The sequence below is a fragment of the Triticum urartu genome, chromosome 1A (genome assembly GCF_056163025.1).
Source record: "Triticum urartu cultivar PI428250 chromosome 1A, HENAU_Tu73, whole genome shotgun sequence".
Lineage (NCBI taxonomy): Eukaryota > Viridiplantae > Streptophyta > Magnoliopsida > Poales > Poaceae > Triticum > Triticum urartu.
Window position 1 is genome coordinate 341321711 of NC_141873.1, and position 16855 is coordinate 341338565.

The following is a 16855-nucleotide window of genomic DNA, read 5'->3' on the forward strand; positions in this document are numbered from 1 at the left end:
CCTCTCCGGTGTCTATATAAACCGGAGGGTTTTAGTCCGTAGGACAACATACACAACAACAATCATACCATAGGCTAGCTTCTAGGGTTTAGCCTCTCCGATCTCGTGGTAGATCTACTCTTGTACTACCCATATCATCAATATTAATCAAGCAGGACGTAGGGTTTTACCTCCATCGAGAGGGCCCGAACCTGGGTAAAACTTCGTGTCCCTTGCCTCCTGTTACCATCCGGCTTAGACACACAGTTCGGGACCCCCTACCCGAGATCCGCCGGTTTTTACACCGACAATGTGTATTGCCGAGAGGGCCCAGAGATACCTCTCTGATACTCGAAGTGACAAATCCTAATCTTGATCTATGCCAACTCAACAAACACCTTCAGAGATACTTGTAGAGAATCTTTATAATCACCCAGTTACGTTGTGACATTTGATAGCACACAAGGTATTCCTCCGGTATCTGGGAGTTGCATAATCTCATAGTCGAAGGAATATGTATTTGACATGAAGAAAGCAATAGCAATAAAACTGAACGATCATTATGCTAAACTAACGGATGGGTCTTGTCCATCACATCATTCTCCTAATGGTGTGATCCCATCATCAAATGACAACACATGTCTATGGTTAGGAAACCTTAACCATCTTTGATCAACGAGCTAGTCTAGTAGAGGCGTACAAGGGACGCGATATTTGTTTATGTATTCACACATATATTTAGGTTTTCGATCAGTACAATTCTAGCATGAATAATAAACCTTTATCATGAATAAGGAAATATAAAACAACAACTTTATTATTGCCTCTAGGGCATATTTCCTTCAGTCTCCCACTTGTACAAGAGTCAATATCTAGTTCACATCGCCATGTGATTGACATCCATAGTTCACATCGTCGTGTGACCAATACCCAAAGAGTTTACTAGAGTCAAATAATCTAGTTCACATTGCCATGTGATTATTACCCAAAGAGTATTAAGGTGTGATCATGTTTTGCTTGTGAGAGAAATTTAGTCAACGGGTCTGTCACATTCAGATCCGTATGTATTTTGCAAATTTCTATGTCTACAATGCTCTGCATGGAGCTACTCTAGCTAATTGATCCCACTTTCAATATGTATCCAGATTGAGACTTAGAGTCATCTAGATCGATGTCAAAGCTTGCATCAACGTAACTCTTTACGATGAACTCTTTATCACCTCCATAACCAAGAAACATTTCCTTAGTCCTCTTTAGGTACCTAAGGATAATTTTGACCGCTGTCCAGTGATCTACTCCTGGATCACTATTGTACCCCCTTGCCAAACTCATGGCAAGGCACACAACAGGTCTGGTACACAGCATGACATACTTTATAGAACCTATGACTGAGGCATAGGGAATGACTTTCATTCTCTCTATATATTTTGTCGTGGTCGAGTTCTGAGTCTTACTCAACTTCACACCTTGTAACACAGGTGAGAACCCTTTCTTTGACTGATCCATTTTGAACTTCTTCAAAACTTTATCAAGGTATGTACTCATTGAAAATCTTATCAAGCGTCTTGATCTATCTCTATAGATCTTGATGCCTAATATGTAAGCAGCTTCACCGAGGTATTTCATTGAAATTTTTTTATTCAAGTATCCTTTTATGCCATCTAGAAATTCTATAACATTTCCAATCAACAATATGTCATCCACATATAATATCAGAAATGCTCCAGAGCTCTCACTCACTTTCTTGTAAATACGGGCTTCATCATAAGTCTGTATAAAACCATATGCTTTGATCACCTCATCAAAGCATATATTCCAACTCTGAGATGCTTGCACCAGTCCATAGATGGATCGCTAGAGCTTGCACAATTTTTTAGCATCTTTAGGATCGAAAAAACCATCTGGTTGCATCATATACAACTCTTCTTTAACAAATCATTAAGGAATGCAGTTTTGTCCATTTACCAAATTTCATAATTATAAAATGTGGCAATTGCTAACATGATTCAGACTAACTTAAGCATCGCTACGGGTGAGAAGGTCTCATCGTAGTCAACCCCTTGAACTTGTCAAAAACCTTACACGACAAGTCGAGCTTTGTAGATGGTGACATTACCATTAGCATATGTCTTCTTCTTGAAGATCCATTTATTCTCAGTGGCTTGCCGATCATCGGGCAAGTCCACCAAAGTCCACACTTTGTTGTCATACATGGATCCTATCTCAGATTTCATGGCCTCAAGCCATCTGTCGGAATCTGGGTTATCATAGCTTCTTCATAGTTCGTAGGTTCGCCATGGTCTAGTAACATGACTTTCGGGACAGGATTACCGCACCACTCTGGTGCGAAACGTGCTCTGTTCAACCTATGAGGTCCAATAGTAACTTGATCTGAAGTTTCATGGTCGCCATCATTATCTTCCTCTCTTAGTTGGTGTAGGCATCACGAGAACGGATTTCTCTGATGTACTACTTTCCAATTCGAGAGAAGATACCATTACCTCATCAAGTTCTACTTTCCTCCCACTCACTTCTTTCGAGAGAAACTCCTTCTCTAGAAATGGTCCATTCTTGGCAACAAAGATCTTGCCTTCGGATTTGTGGTAAAAGGTGTACCCAATTGTTTCCTTAGGGTATCCAATGAAGACGCACTTCTCCGATTTGAGTTCGAGCTTATCAGGCTGAAGCCTTTTGACATAAGTGCCGCAACCCCAAACTTTAAGAAATGACAGCTTAGGTTTATTGCCAAATCATAGTTCATACGGTGTCGTCTCAACGGATTTAGACAGTGCCCTATTTGACGTGAATGTAGTTGTCTCTAATGCATAACCCCAAAACGATAGTGGTAAATTGGTAAGAGACATCATAGATCGCACCATATCTAATAAAGTACGGTTACGATGGTTGGACACACCATTACGCTATGGTGTTCCAGGTGGTGTGAGTTGTGAAACTACTCCACATTGTTAAATGAAGGCCAAACTCGTAACTCAAATATTTACCTCTGCGATTAGATCGTAGAAACTTTATTTTCTTGCTTCACTCTGAAATTCTTTGAACTTTTCAAATGTTTCAGACTTGTGTTTCATTAGGTAAATATACCCATATCTATTTAAATCATCTATGAAGGTTAGAAAATAACGATACCCGCCGCATGCCTCAACACTCATTGGACCGCATACATCGGTATGTATTATTTCCAATAAGTCATTGGCTCGCTCCATTGTTCCGGAGAATGGAGTTTTAGTCATCTTGACCATGAGGCATGGTTCGCAAGTATCAAATGATTCATAATCAAGTGATTTCGAAATCCCATCTGCATGGAGTTTCTTCATGCGCTTTACACCAATATGACCTAAATGGCAGTGCCACAAGTATGTTGCACTATCATTATTAACGTCGCATATTTTGGCATCAATATTATGAATATGTGTATCACTACAATCGAGATTCAATAAACCATTCACATTGGTTGTATGACCATAGAAGGTTTTATTCATGTAAATAGAACAACAATTATTCTTTGACTTAAATGAATAACCGTATTGCAATAAACATGATCAAATCATATTCATGCTCAAAGCAAACACCAAATAACATTTATTTAGGTTCAACACTAATCCCGAAGGTAGAGGGAGTGTGCAATGGTGATCATATCAACCTTGGAATCACTTCCAACACACATCATCACTAGTCTCTGTTTATTCCGCAACTCCTGTTTCGAGTTACTAATTGATACGTCTCCAACGTATCGATAATTTATGAAGTATTCATGCCATGTTTACTATTGTTCTATATGATTTTGGTATGATTTGATAAGAACTAACCCGGACTGACGCTGTTTTCAGCAGAATTACCGTGGTGTTGTCTTTGTGCAGAAATAAAAGTTCTCGGAATGCGCTGAAAATCAACGGGGAATTTTTCTAGAAAATATAAAAAATAATGGAATAAAGAGTTACGGGAGGGGAGTCCCGTGGGCCCCACGAGGGTGGGGGTGCGCCCACCCCCTGGGGCGCGCCCCTATGCCTCGTGGACTACCTGTGGGGCCCCCTGACTTGTTCTCGACGCCAACCTCTCCTATAAATACGCAAACCTCCAAAAATTAACCGAGATCGGAAGTTCCATCGTTGCAAGCCTCTGTAGCCACGAGAAACCAATCTAGGCCCTCTCTGGCACCCTACCGGAGGGGGCCATCATCACCGGAGGCTATGGAGGAGGATCCCGGAGGGGCCATTATCGGTGTCAAAACTGACAGATCTCTGGTAGGGGGTCCCGAAATGTGCGTCTAAGGATCGATGGTTACAGGAGACAGGGGACACGATGTTTACCCATGTTCGGGCCCTCTTGATGGAGGTAATACCCTACTTCCTGCTTGATTGACTTTGATGAGTATAGGGGTTACAAGAGTTGATCTACCTCGAGATCGTATGTTGTGGTCTAAAACCTATAGGTATGATGAGTAATGTCATAATAATCTACCGACTAGCCTGGCCTCGGCTTATATAATGTACCAGAGGCCTAGGATAACAAGAGTCCTAGTTGAATACGCCGGTGGAGAGGAGTCCTTGTCTTGATCACCAAGTCTTGTGGAATCTTCCTCGTGTATACATCGGTTGTCCGAACTGGCCCATGAGCATACGGCCATGGGGGTCCTCGGCCCAATCCAACTGATTGGGAGACGACGTGGTGAGTACCCCCTAGTCCAGGACACCATCAGTAGCCCCCTGAACCGGTCTTAAAGTTGGGGACACTCCCCGATTCTTCCAAACTGTTCTTCATCTTCGGTCGTCGGTCATGAAAACTGGTTCAACAAATCTTCACATCTTCGATCTTGAGGATCGCCGAAGTAAATCCGAAGAGTTTACACGTCGGGTATCCGAGGAGCCCCTTTAAGTTCTCGGACTTTATCAATGCCTTGTTATTTTTATGCCACACCTCGGGTTTGAAGTTGTTCCCGGGCGGCAGCGTCCTCTTGCGTCCGAGCTCCAACGCCGGACTGCATTCGAGGTATCTTTTGCAGCCGAGCACCAACACCGGACCGCTTCCGAGCCCCAACACCGGAATATATCCGAGCTCCAACGCCAGACTGTATCCAAGCTCCAACACCGGACTATATCTGAGGTGTCATAAATCATCTTGGTTCAAAAAAGTTGAAGGAGTTTAGCCGAGCTTAATGCCGGACATGCCCTCTATGGAACCAGCCACTAGCGCCCGAGCTTTATGCCGGACTGCTTTCGAGGTGATGCACCACCCCGACTGCGTGCCGATTTTTTGTCAATATTTCTGATTGGTGCAATTTATTCTTTGCCGAGATATATAGCCAGTAGCCCTCACGGTGTGTATCGGTCTAAAACCCGAGATGCACCTGAAGGATGACATAAGACCGCTGATCCCAATAGCCCCTGAGACTCAGGTTGATTCAGAAAATCGGCCTGAGGATCAACTCCTAGCTCGGCAGAATACTTCTGGACACAAAAGGTGGTGTGCAAATTCCTCGAGACTCAGGTTGGGTGCGGCTGACCAACCCGAGGATCATAATCTCGTCGAAAGCTATATTGCACTTTAATTTTTCTACATTGGATTGTTAATGCAGTAGCCCCCGAGACACTGGTCGGGTCGCAACACCAGATCAGGGGATCGATAGACCCCTTTCAATATTAGTGAATGATAAGCCCGAAGCCCAGTAGCCCCTGAGCCTTAATGTGGGCACGGGTGGCCGAATTAAGGATCGATATCCAGAGTAAAACCACAAATTATGTGTAATGATTCTACGTATCCAAGTACTTTACATCATTAATGCTCGGATCCGCATTGTACAAAACTTTGTTGACCGACCACCAGCTTCAACCTCCTCGGCCAGAAGCCGAGGAGTGTTTGTCCTACTTTATAAAGCCGTTATAAGGGCAAAGATTTATGGAAAACAAGGCAATCTAGCCATACGGTTTTATAAACAAAGGTACGCGGAGAGATACTTAATGTAAGAAACATCTTCCAACAAAAATAGCCCCGCTATCGGTTCCTTTCTTTGGGTCGTCATGCTTATCATGATCATGAAACCTCACCTCCGATCAATGTGGGAGGAAAATATTGAGGATTTAGTTTGGGGAAAGTTCCCGAACTCTGTGGTATTAATGAACCAAATTTTTTACTTCTGTCCTTGCCGACCAATGTGATCCTTTAAGATCGCTCGCTTTTGGCTTCACCCAGTCTGAGGTACTAACTCGGATGACCCGGTAGTAACAATCACAGAGGTGCTCCCTTTACTGCCTAGCCGAACAATCGGGAACGTAGGAGGCAACCACTGGAGCTGGGCAACCCAACTATTTGACTGAAGACACAATTTGAAACTGATGCATATATAGCAATATCCGAGAATATTTTTGCTGAATCTCTAAAGGTGTCCGGCGTTGCACTGCGATACTTATGCTGGAAACACATAAATAGTTTAAAAGTGCCATAATCTTGGAAAACCAAAAAACGTCAGTAAAAACTTGACGTCCGAACGAGATCAAGTGTTCGGTGCCAATCCAAAAATTGGAAAAAGAAAAAAATTGTGTTTCCGCCGTGCTTTTAACATGACACACCCGATCTCAACACTTCAAGCGGGCCAGCCTATGGCTTCGAGCTCCTTATCCCAAAGGCAGAGTACTTCTTCGAGGCCAGTTTAGCAAACTAAACTCGAGCAGCTTTTTTAGAGAGAAGACAGGCTATCCGGCTCTTGACCATACACTCGAGTCGAAAAAGGAGCGGTAGAAAAAGACTTTGCAGCGACCAAGAAGAAAACACATTTACTATAAAACAGCTCATATAAATTTTAAGAGCCCCCAAGAGACTTGGGTAAAAGAATTTTATGTATAATGATTGTATGTATCGATGTACTTATATCATATATGTGTTCACCCGAACTTTAAACGCGTCTTAACCGACCGTCGGCTTCTCCCTCTTCGGTCAAGGACCGAAAAGTGTCATGTACTCCACCTGTCGAAAGCATCAACGGTATTTCCGATAACTAGGCAATCAGGCCATAAGGCTGTAACAGACAAAGCGTGCTCGGGGAACTTATGCTATGTTACTGACGAAGTGTAAGAAGCACCTTCGAAGAAAATATACCTCCGCCGATACCTTTCTTCGGTTGCTCATTGTTACTATGAGACTTGTGCAATAGATTTTTGTACTCATGAGTTCCGTTGTGTGCCAACCATTATTGAAAACAATAAGAGCGCTAGATTTCGGCTTCACCCAGTCTGAGGTACTAACTCGTATGACCCGGTAGTAACAATCGCAGAGGTGCTCCCTTTACCGCCTAGCCGAACAATCGAGAACGCAGGGGTAAGCACAGGAGCCAGACAACCTAGTTTGTGAAACACTTTAGTCAACATGGTGCATATTGTGGCGTAATACACGAACAAGGAACGAAGCCATACAAGTATAATCATATGCAAGAGGAAAGGCTTCATAAAGGAAGCCCCCAAGTAAACAGGGTATTTGAATTTGCTTGCAACAAACAAGGTTTTGACAAAGAAAGTTTTTCGCAAATGACTTTTTGTCAAAAAAGCATAATGCTTGGTCGAACCGAACGAAATTTAAAACTAAAGGTTTTTAAGCATGGAAGCGACTTAGCTGGTTAATGTGCTCGGTGTCGATGCACGGCCCGAGCTTACGGCGGGACAAGGTCCCAATCCCCAATCCGGTACCAAGGTGGCAGAGCGAAGAGCTCGGCACTCCGAAGTGGCGACATAGCATGGCCAATGCAGGCCGGCAGTGTGATGCCGAAGTCCCTGGCGTGGCTTAATGAAGTAATGACGAAGCCCTCGGTCCAGCCGAGGTGACGTGGTACGTTGGTACGCCGAGGTGACAGCGCTGCCGGACCCGGATCCTTTACATGGCCCGTGTGTCGAACACTCGATGAGGTAGAGCTCTCTCAGAGATGTCGAAGTCCCCGATGCAACCGGAGATGTCGGTATGGAGATTCGACCAACAAGGTGATCACATGAGCCGATTGGGACAACGACGTCGGCTTGCCAAAGTGACCGTGTGACGCAGTCGAAGTCGATTACCTACACACATAAAATAGTGCGGTCCAAAAAGGATAATTGCTTTTCGCAAAAATAATTTATTGAAAGAGATGTGGCCTGGCGCCGAAGTCATGTCGATGCAGGGCATCAGCGTGACACGGTGAAGGCGTGGCCAAGCCTGAATTCGCAGGCCGGTCTGAGTTCCGGATGCGGCATTCGCCGAACTGTATATGGAAACTGACCGAACCACCACGCGACTGTTGTTAATGCGGCCACCATTTGATAGACCTGTGTACAGATGATGAAACAAACCATAGTAATAATTCCTTGGAAAAAATAAACCCAAGTAAGAAAATATACTAGGATTAATAGCACCTGGTTTGTCTGTTGTAGCAATCTGAGGAAAGGTTACTCCCAAAATTGGGACTCGATCCGCATACCCATTGCCTGATGGGCGATAAAGCGACGGCATGATGATGCTGGCAAAGATGGGCTCATCGAGGCAAAGCCCCCGGTCCAGCTAACGTGATGAAGCTGGTCAGCTAGTGACGCCGAAGTCACCTTGTATGTTGATGAAGAAATAGCAAAGTCCCCGGTCTAGCCGAGATGACGGAGCGGGTCAGTAAAGAGACATTGAAGCTGTCATGTCAGCCGAGGTGTTGAAGCAGTCCGGTGTGATGGACATCAGCTTGAAAAAGCAACAGTGCGGCCATGCCGACGCTGGTCATAACTTGTGACGCGGTCAATGCCAGCTTGATGAAGTGACCGAGCAGCGATGTCGGCGCGCCTGACCCATGCAATCCGTGGTGTGATGGTGTTGGTGATGATTTTATCCTTCGTTATTCCAAACTCTTGTTCGGCTTGCCGAGCTGATGATCGATAATGTTAGGCTCGGCTCGATGAAGCGGCAATCTATCTAGGACAAGTCAGAAGACGAGGAGCAATGTTACCGGACTGGTGTGACACCAGCGCGAGGGTGAAGAGTGCCTCAAAGAAGGCTTAAAATTTTATGGGCACGTGTTAAAAACAACGCACAATACCGTAGAAGAAAATTCCTTTAAAAAGTTTGTCCAATATCACGTTCATAAAGAAACATGAATTCTGGTCGGATCCGTATTCGCGCAGAAAACGGATCCAAAAAGTGATGCACTAATCGGAAGGTTCCCGGAGTTTGGACGGTCGGATCGAGCTGAAATTTTGAGGGGCTAGTAGATATAGGAATTCCACAGCCGATCAACGGTTGGATCTTCCAAAGCACGTACGAGCTAGGTGCTGGAGACCACGCCCTAAACTCGTCCAGATTCCCCTCCAGATTTGACAGCGCTCCGGTATATTGTAGATTGCCGGAGATTCCTCCATCGGAACTCGACGAAATTTTGCATGGTTGTTGTAGACTCAGTTACGCACAATTCCACCAAAGGAATCACAAAGCGATGCTTGAGGAGGTGGTGGCAGCGGATACAAGTTCATTGTTTGGAAAAAGAGCACGGTCGCCAGAGGACAATGTTGGCGTTGAGCCCCCGAGCTCCATGGATGATTCCTCCATGATCTTGATAGAGATCGGAGTTGATATTGATGAAGGCCCCCGTCCGAACATGACGATCAGATATGGAGCATGGTCCTCGGTCGAGCCAAGGTGATCAGTCGAGCCGGCGACGAAGATGCCAGCGTCGCATGATACGTCTCCAATGTATCTATAATTTTTGATTGTTCCATGCTATATTATATTCTGTTTTGGACATTATTGGGTTTTATTATACACTTTTATATTATTTTTGGGACTAACCTATTAACCGGAGGGCCAGCCCAGAATTGTTGTTTTTGCCTATTTTAGGGTTTCGCAGAAAAAGAATATCAAACAGAGTCCAAACGGAATGAAACCTTTGGGAACGTGATTTTCGGAACAAACATGATCTAGAGAACTTGGACCCTACGTCAAGACATCAACTAGGAGACCACAAGGTAGGGGGTGCGCCTACCCCCCCCCCCACTGGGCGCGCCCTCCACCCTCGTGGGCCCCCTGTTGCTCCACCGATGTACTCCTTCCTCCTATATATACCTACGTACCCCTAAACTACCAGATACGGAGCCAAAAACCTAATTCCACCGCCGTAAATTTCTGTATCCATGAGATCCCGTCTTGGGGCCTATTCCGGAGCTCCGCCGGAGGGGGCATCGATCACGGAGGGCTTCTACATCAACACCATAGCCCTTCCGATGAAGTGTTAGTAGTTTACCTCAGACCTACGGGTCCATAGTTATTAGCTAGATGGCTTCTTCTCTCTTTTTGGATCTCGATACAAAGTTCTCCCCCTCTCTTGTGGAGATCTATTCGATCTAATCTTCTTTTGCGGTGTGTTTGTTGAGACCGATGAATTGTGGGTTTATTATCAAGTATATCTATGAACAATATTTGAATCTTCTCTGAATTCTTTTATGTATGATTGGTTATCTTTTCAAGTCTCTTTCGAATTATCAGTTTGGTTTGGCCTACTAGATTGATCTTTCTTGCAACGAGAGAAGTGCTTAGCTTTGGGTTCAATCTTGCGGTGTCCTTTCCTAGTGACAGCAGGGGCAGCAAGGCACGAATTGTATTGTTGCCATCGAGGATAACAAGATGGGGTTTATTTCATATTGCATGAGTTTATCCCTCTACATCATGTCATCTTGCTTAAAGCGTTACTCTGTTCTCTTGAACTTAATACTCTAGGTGCATGCTGGATAGCGGTCGATGTGTGGAGTAATAGTAGTAGATGCAGGCAGGAGTCGGTCTACTTGTCTCGGACGTGATGCCTATATACATGATCATACCTAGATATTCTCATAACTATGCTCAATGCTGTCAATTGCTCAACAGTAATTTGTTTACCCACCGTGAATACTTATGCTCTCGAGAGAAGCCACAGGGGAAACCTATGGCCCCCGGGTCTATCTTCCATCATATTAATCTTCCAATACTTAGTTATTTTTATTGCCTTTTATTTTACTTGGCATCTTTATCATAAAAATACCAAAAATATTATCTTATCATATCTATCAGATCTCACTCTCGTAAGTGACCGTGTAGGGATTGACAACCCCTTATCGCATTGGTTGCGAGGATTTATTTGTTTGTGTAGGTGCGAGGGACTCGTGCGTGGCCTCCTACTGGATTGATACCCTGGTTCTCAAAAACTGAGGGAAATACTTATGCTACTTTGCTGCACCACCCTTTCCTCTTCAAGGGAAAACCAACGCAAGTGCTCAAGAGGTGGCAAGAAGGATTTCTGGCGCCGTTGCCGGGGAGGTCTACGCAAAAGTCAACATACCGAGTACCCATCACAACCCTTGTCTCCCGCATTACATTATTTGCCATTTGCCTCTCGTTTTCCTCTCCCCCACTTCACCCTTGCCGTTTTATTCGCCCTCTCTCTCTATCCTCCCTCTCTTTCTCTATTTGCCTCTTTTTGCCCGTTTCTTGTTTGCTTGTGTGTTGGATTGCTTGCTTGTCACGATGGCTAGAGATAACACTAAATTGTGTGACTTTACCAATACCAAGAACAATGATTTTATTAGCACTCCGAGTGCTCCTCTTACCGAATGAAAGATTCGTTTTCCGGCCTTCCTAGTGAAGATGCCGCTACCCATCTAAATAGCTTCGTTGATTGTGTGATATGCAAAAGAAGAAATATGTGGATAATGATATTGTTAAATTGAAGCTATTTCCTTTTTCGCTTAGAGATCATGCTAAAGCTTGGTTTTCGTCTTTGCCTAAAAATAGTATTGATTCGTGGAATAAGTGCAAAGATGCTTTTATCTCTAAGTATTTTCCTCCCGCTAAGATCATCTCTCATAGAAATGATATTATGAATTTTAAGCAACTTGATCATGAACATGTTGCACAAGCTTGGGAGAGGATGAAATTAATGATACGTAATTGCCCTACGCATGGTTTGAATTTGTGGATGATTATACAAAAAATTTATGCCAGATTGAATTTTTCTTCTAGAAATCTTTTAGATTCGACCATGGGAGGCACTTTTATGGAAATCACTTTAGGAAAAGCTACTAAACTCCTATATAATATTATGGTTAATTATTCTCAATGGCACAGTGAAAGATCTACTAATAAGAAAGTGCATGCGATAGAAGAAATTAATGTTTTGAGTGGAAAGATGGATGAACTTATGAAATTATTTGCTAATAAAAGTGTTTCTTCTGATCCCAATGATATGCCTTTGTCTACTTTGATTGAGAATAATAACGAATCTATGGATGTGAATTTTGTTGGTAGGAATAATTTTGGTAACAACGCATATAGAGGAAACTTTAACCCTAGGCTGTATCCTAATAATTCCTCTAATAATTATGGTAATTACTACAGCAATTCTGATGGAAATTATAATAAGATGCCCTCTGATTTTGAGTCTAATATTAAAGAATTTATTACTTCGCAAAAGAATTTCAATGCTTTGATTGAAGAAAAATTGCTTAAGATTGATGAGTTGGCTAGGAACGTTGATAGAATTTCTCTTGATGTTGATTCTTTGAAACTTAGATCTGTTCCACCTAAGCATGATATCAATGAGTCTCTCAAATCCATGAGAATTTCCATTGATGAGTGCAAAGAAAGAACCGCTAGGATGCGTGCTAAGAAGGATTGCTTTATAAAAGCGTGTTCTTCTAGTTTCCATGAGGATAAATATGAAGATCTAAAAGTTATTGATGTGTCCCCTATTAAATCTTTGTTTTGCAATATGAATATTGATAATGATGGGACTGAATATGATCCACCTTTACCTGGACGGCGTTCCAAGAATTCGGAATCTTTGGATCTTGATGCTAAAATTGTTAAAAGTGGGATTGAAGAAGTCAAAACTTTAAATATTAATGAACCCACTATTTTGGATTTCGAGGAATTTAATTATGATAATTGCTCTTTGATAGATTGTATTTCCTTGTTGCAATCTGTGCTAAATTCCCCTCATGCTTATAGTCAAAATAAAGCTTTCACTAAACATATCGTTGATGCTTCGATACAATCTTATGAAGAAAAACTTGAGTTGGAAGTTTCTATCCCTAGAAAACTTTATGATGAGTGGGAACCTAATATTAAAATTAAAATTAAATATCATGAATGCTATGCCTTTGTGTGATTTGGGTGCTAGTGTTTCCACGATTCCAAAGACTTTGTGTGATTTGTTAGGTTTCCGTGATTTTGATGATTGCTCATTAAACTTGCACCTTGTGGATTCCACTATTAAGAAATCTATGGGAAGAATTAATGGTGTTCTTATTGTTGCGAATAGGAATTATGTGCCCATAGATTTTATTGTTTTTGACATAGATTGCAATCCTTCATGTCCTATTATTCTTGGTAGACCTTTGCTTAGAACGATTGGTGCAATTATAGATATGAAGGAGGAAATATTAGATTCCAATTTCCATTAAGGAATGGCATGGAATACTTTCCTAGAAATAAAATTAAATTACCTTATGAATATATTATGAGAGCCACTTATGGATTGCCTACCAAATATGGCAACACCTAGATCTATCCTTTCCTTTTATGCCTAGCTAGGGGCGTTAAACAATAGCGCTTGTTGGGAGGCAACCCAATTTTATTTTTATTCCTTGATTTTTTCTCCTGTTTAGTAATAAATAATTTATCTATCCTCTATTTTGGTTGTGTTTTTTGTGTTTAATTAGTGTTTTTGCCAAGTAGAACCATTGGGAAGACTTGGGGAAAGTCTTGTTAATCTTGCTGTAAAAAAACAGAAACTTTAGCGCTCACGAGAACGACTGCCATTTTTATTTGGAAAGTGATATTTAGTTAATTCTTTTTACAGATGATTAATAGATAAATTACTCACGTCCAGCAATTTATTTTATAATTTTTGGGTTTCCAGATCTTGCGTTAGCTACAGATTACTACAGACTGTTCTGTTTTTGACAGATTCTGTTTTTCGTGTGTTGTTTGCTTATTTTGATGAATCTATGGCTAGTAAAATACTTTATAAACCATAGAGAAGTTGGAATAAATTAGGTTTAACACCAATATAAATAAATAATGAGTTCATTACAGTACCTTGAAGTGGTGTTTTGTTTTCTTTCACTAACGGAGCTCACGAGATTTTCTACTTTAAGTTTTGTGTTGTGAAGTTTTCAAGTTTTGGGTAAAGATTTGATGGATTATGGAACAAGGAGTGGAAAGAGCCTAAACTTGGGGATGCCCATGGCACCCCCAAGATAATCTAAGGACACCCAAAATCCAAAGCTTGGGGATGCCCCAGAAGGCATCCCCTCTTTCGTCTACTTCTATCGGTAACTTTACTTGGAGCTATATTTTTATTTGCCACATGATATGTGTTTTGCTTGGAGCGTGTTGTATTATTTGAGTCTTTATTTGTTAGATTTCCACAATCATACTTGCTTCACACACCTTTTTTAGAGAGACACACATGATTCGGAAATTATTAGAATACTCTATGTGCTTCACTTATATCTTTTGAGTTATATAGTTTTTGCTCTAGTGCTTCACTTATATCTTTTAGAGCACGGTGGTAGATTTGTTTTATAGAAACCATTGTTCTCTCATGCTTCACTTAGATTATTTTGAGAGTCCTAGAAAATAGCATGGTAATTTTCTTTAATTATTTGAGGCATTCAAGATTACTAAATAAAATTTTCTTATGAGTGTGTTGAATACTATGAGAAGTTTGAAACATGATAATTTTTTGAGATATGGGGATGGTGATATTAGAGTCGTGCTAGTTGAGTAGTTGTGAATTTGAGAAATTCTTGTGTTGAAGTTTGTGATTCCCGTAGCATGCACGTATGGTGAACCGTTTTGTTAAGAAATCAGAGCATGATGTATTTATTGATTGTCCTCCTTATGAGTGGCGGTCGGGGACGAGCGATGGTCTTTTCCTACCAATCTATCCCCCTAGGAGCATGCGCGTAGTACTTTGCTTCTATAACTAATAGATTTTTGCAATAAGTATGTGAGTTCTTTATGACTAATGTTGAGTCCATGGATTATACGCACTCTCACCCTTCCACCTTTGCTAGCCTCTCTAATATCACGCACCTTTCGCTGGTATCATACACCCACCATATACCTTTCTCAAAACAGCCACCATACCTACCTATCATGGCATTTCCATAGACATTCCGAGATATATTGCCATGCAACTTTCCACCATTCCGTTTATCATGACACGCTCCATCATTGTCATATTGCTTTGCATGATCATGTAGTTGACATTTTAGTTGTGGCAAAGCCACCGTTCATAATTCTTTCATATAAGTCACTCATGCATCATTTCTATCCCGGTACACCACTAGAGGCATTCATATAGAGTCATACTTTGTTCCAGTAATAGAAGTGTGATGATCATCATTCATAGAGTATTGTACCAAAAAAGGCCAAAGAAAAAAAGGCCCAAAAAAAGGGGCAATACTACTATCCTTTTTCCACACTTGTGCTTCAAAGTAGCACCATGATCTTCATGATAGAGAGTCTCTTATGTTATCATTTTCATATACTAGTGGGAATTTTCATTATAGAACTTGGATTGTATATTCCAACGATGGGCTTCCTCAAAATGCCCTAGGTCTTCATGAGCAAGCAAGTTGGATGCACACCCACTTAGTTTCTTTTTGTTGAGCTTTCATATACTTATAGCTCTAGTGCATCCGTTGCATGGCTATCCCTACTCACTCACATTGATATCTATTGATGGGCATCTCCATAGCCCGTTGATACGCCTAGTTGATGTGAGACTATCTTCCCCCTTTTTTGTCTTCTCCACAACCACCATTCTATTCCACCTATAGTGTTATGTCCATGGCTCACGCTCATGTATTGCGTGAAGATTGAAAAAGTTTGAGAACATTAAAAGTATGAAACAATTTCTTGGCTTGTCATTGGGGTTGTGCATGATTTGAATACTTTGTGTGGTGAAGATGGAGCATAGCCAGACTATATGATTTTGTAGGGATAACTTTCTTTGGCCATGTTATTTTGAAGAGACATAATTGCTTAGTTAGTATGCTTGAAGTATTATTATTTCTATGGCAATATTAAACTTTTGTCTTGAATCTTTCGGATCTGAATATTCATACCACAATTAAGAGAATTACATTGAAATTATGCCAAGTAGCATTCCACATCAAAAATTATCTTTTTATCATTTACCTACTCGAGGACGAGCAGGAATTAAGCTTGGGGTTGCTTGATACGTCTCCAACGTATCTATAATTTTTTATTGTTCCATGCTATATTATATTCTGTTTTGGACATTATTGGGCTTTATTATACACTTTTATATTATTTTTGGGACTAACCTATTAATCGGAGGCCCAACCCAGAATTGATGTTTTTTGCCTATTTTAGGCTTTCGCAGAAAAGGAATATCAAATGGAGTCCAAATGGAATGAAACCTTCGGGAACGTGATTTTCGGAATGAACATGATCCAGAGGACTTGGACCCTACGTCAAGACATCAACCAGGAGGCTACGAGGTAGGGGGCGCGCCCTCCACCCTCGTGGGCCCCCTGTTGCTCCACCGACGTACTCCTTCCTCCTATATATACCTACGTACCCCCAAACTACCAGATATGGAGCCAAAACCCTAATTCCACCGCCGTAACTTTCTATATCCATGAGATCCCATCTTGGGGCATGTTCCGGAGCTCCATCGGAGGGGGCATCGATCACGGAGGGCTTCTACATCAACACCATAGCCCTTCCGATGAAGTGTGAGTAGTTTACCTTAGACCTACGGGTCCATAGTTATTAGCTAGATGGCTTCTTCTCTCTTTTTGGATCTCAATACAAAGTTCTCCCCCTCTCTTGTGGAGATCTATTCGATGTAATC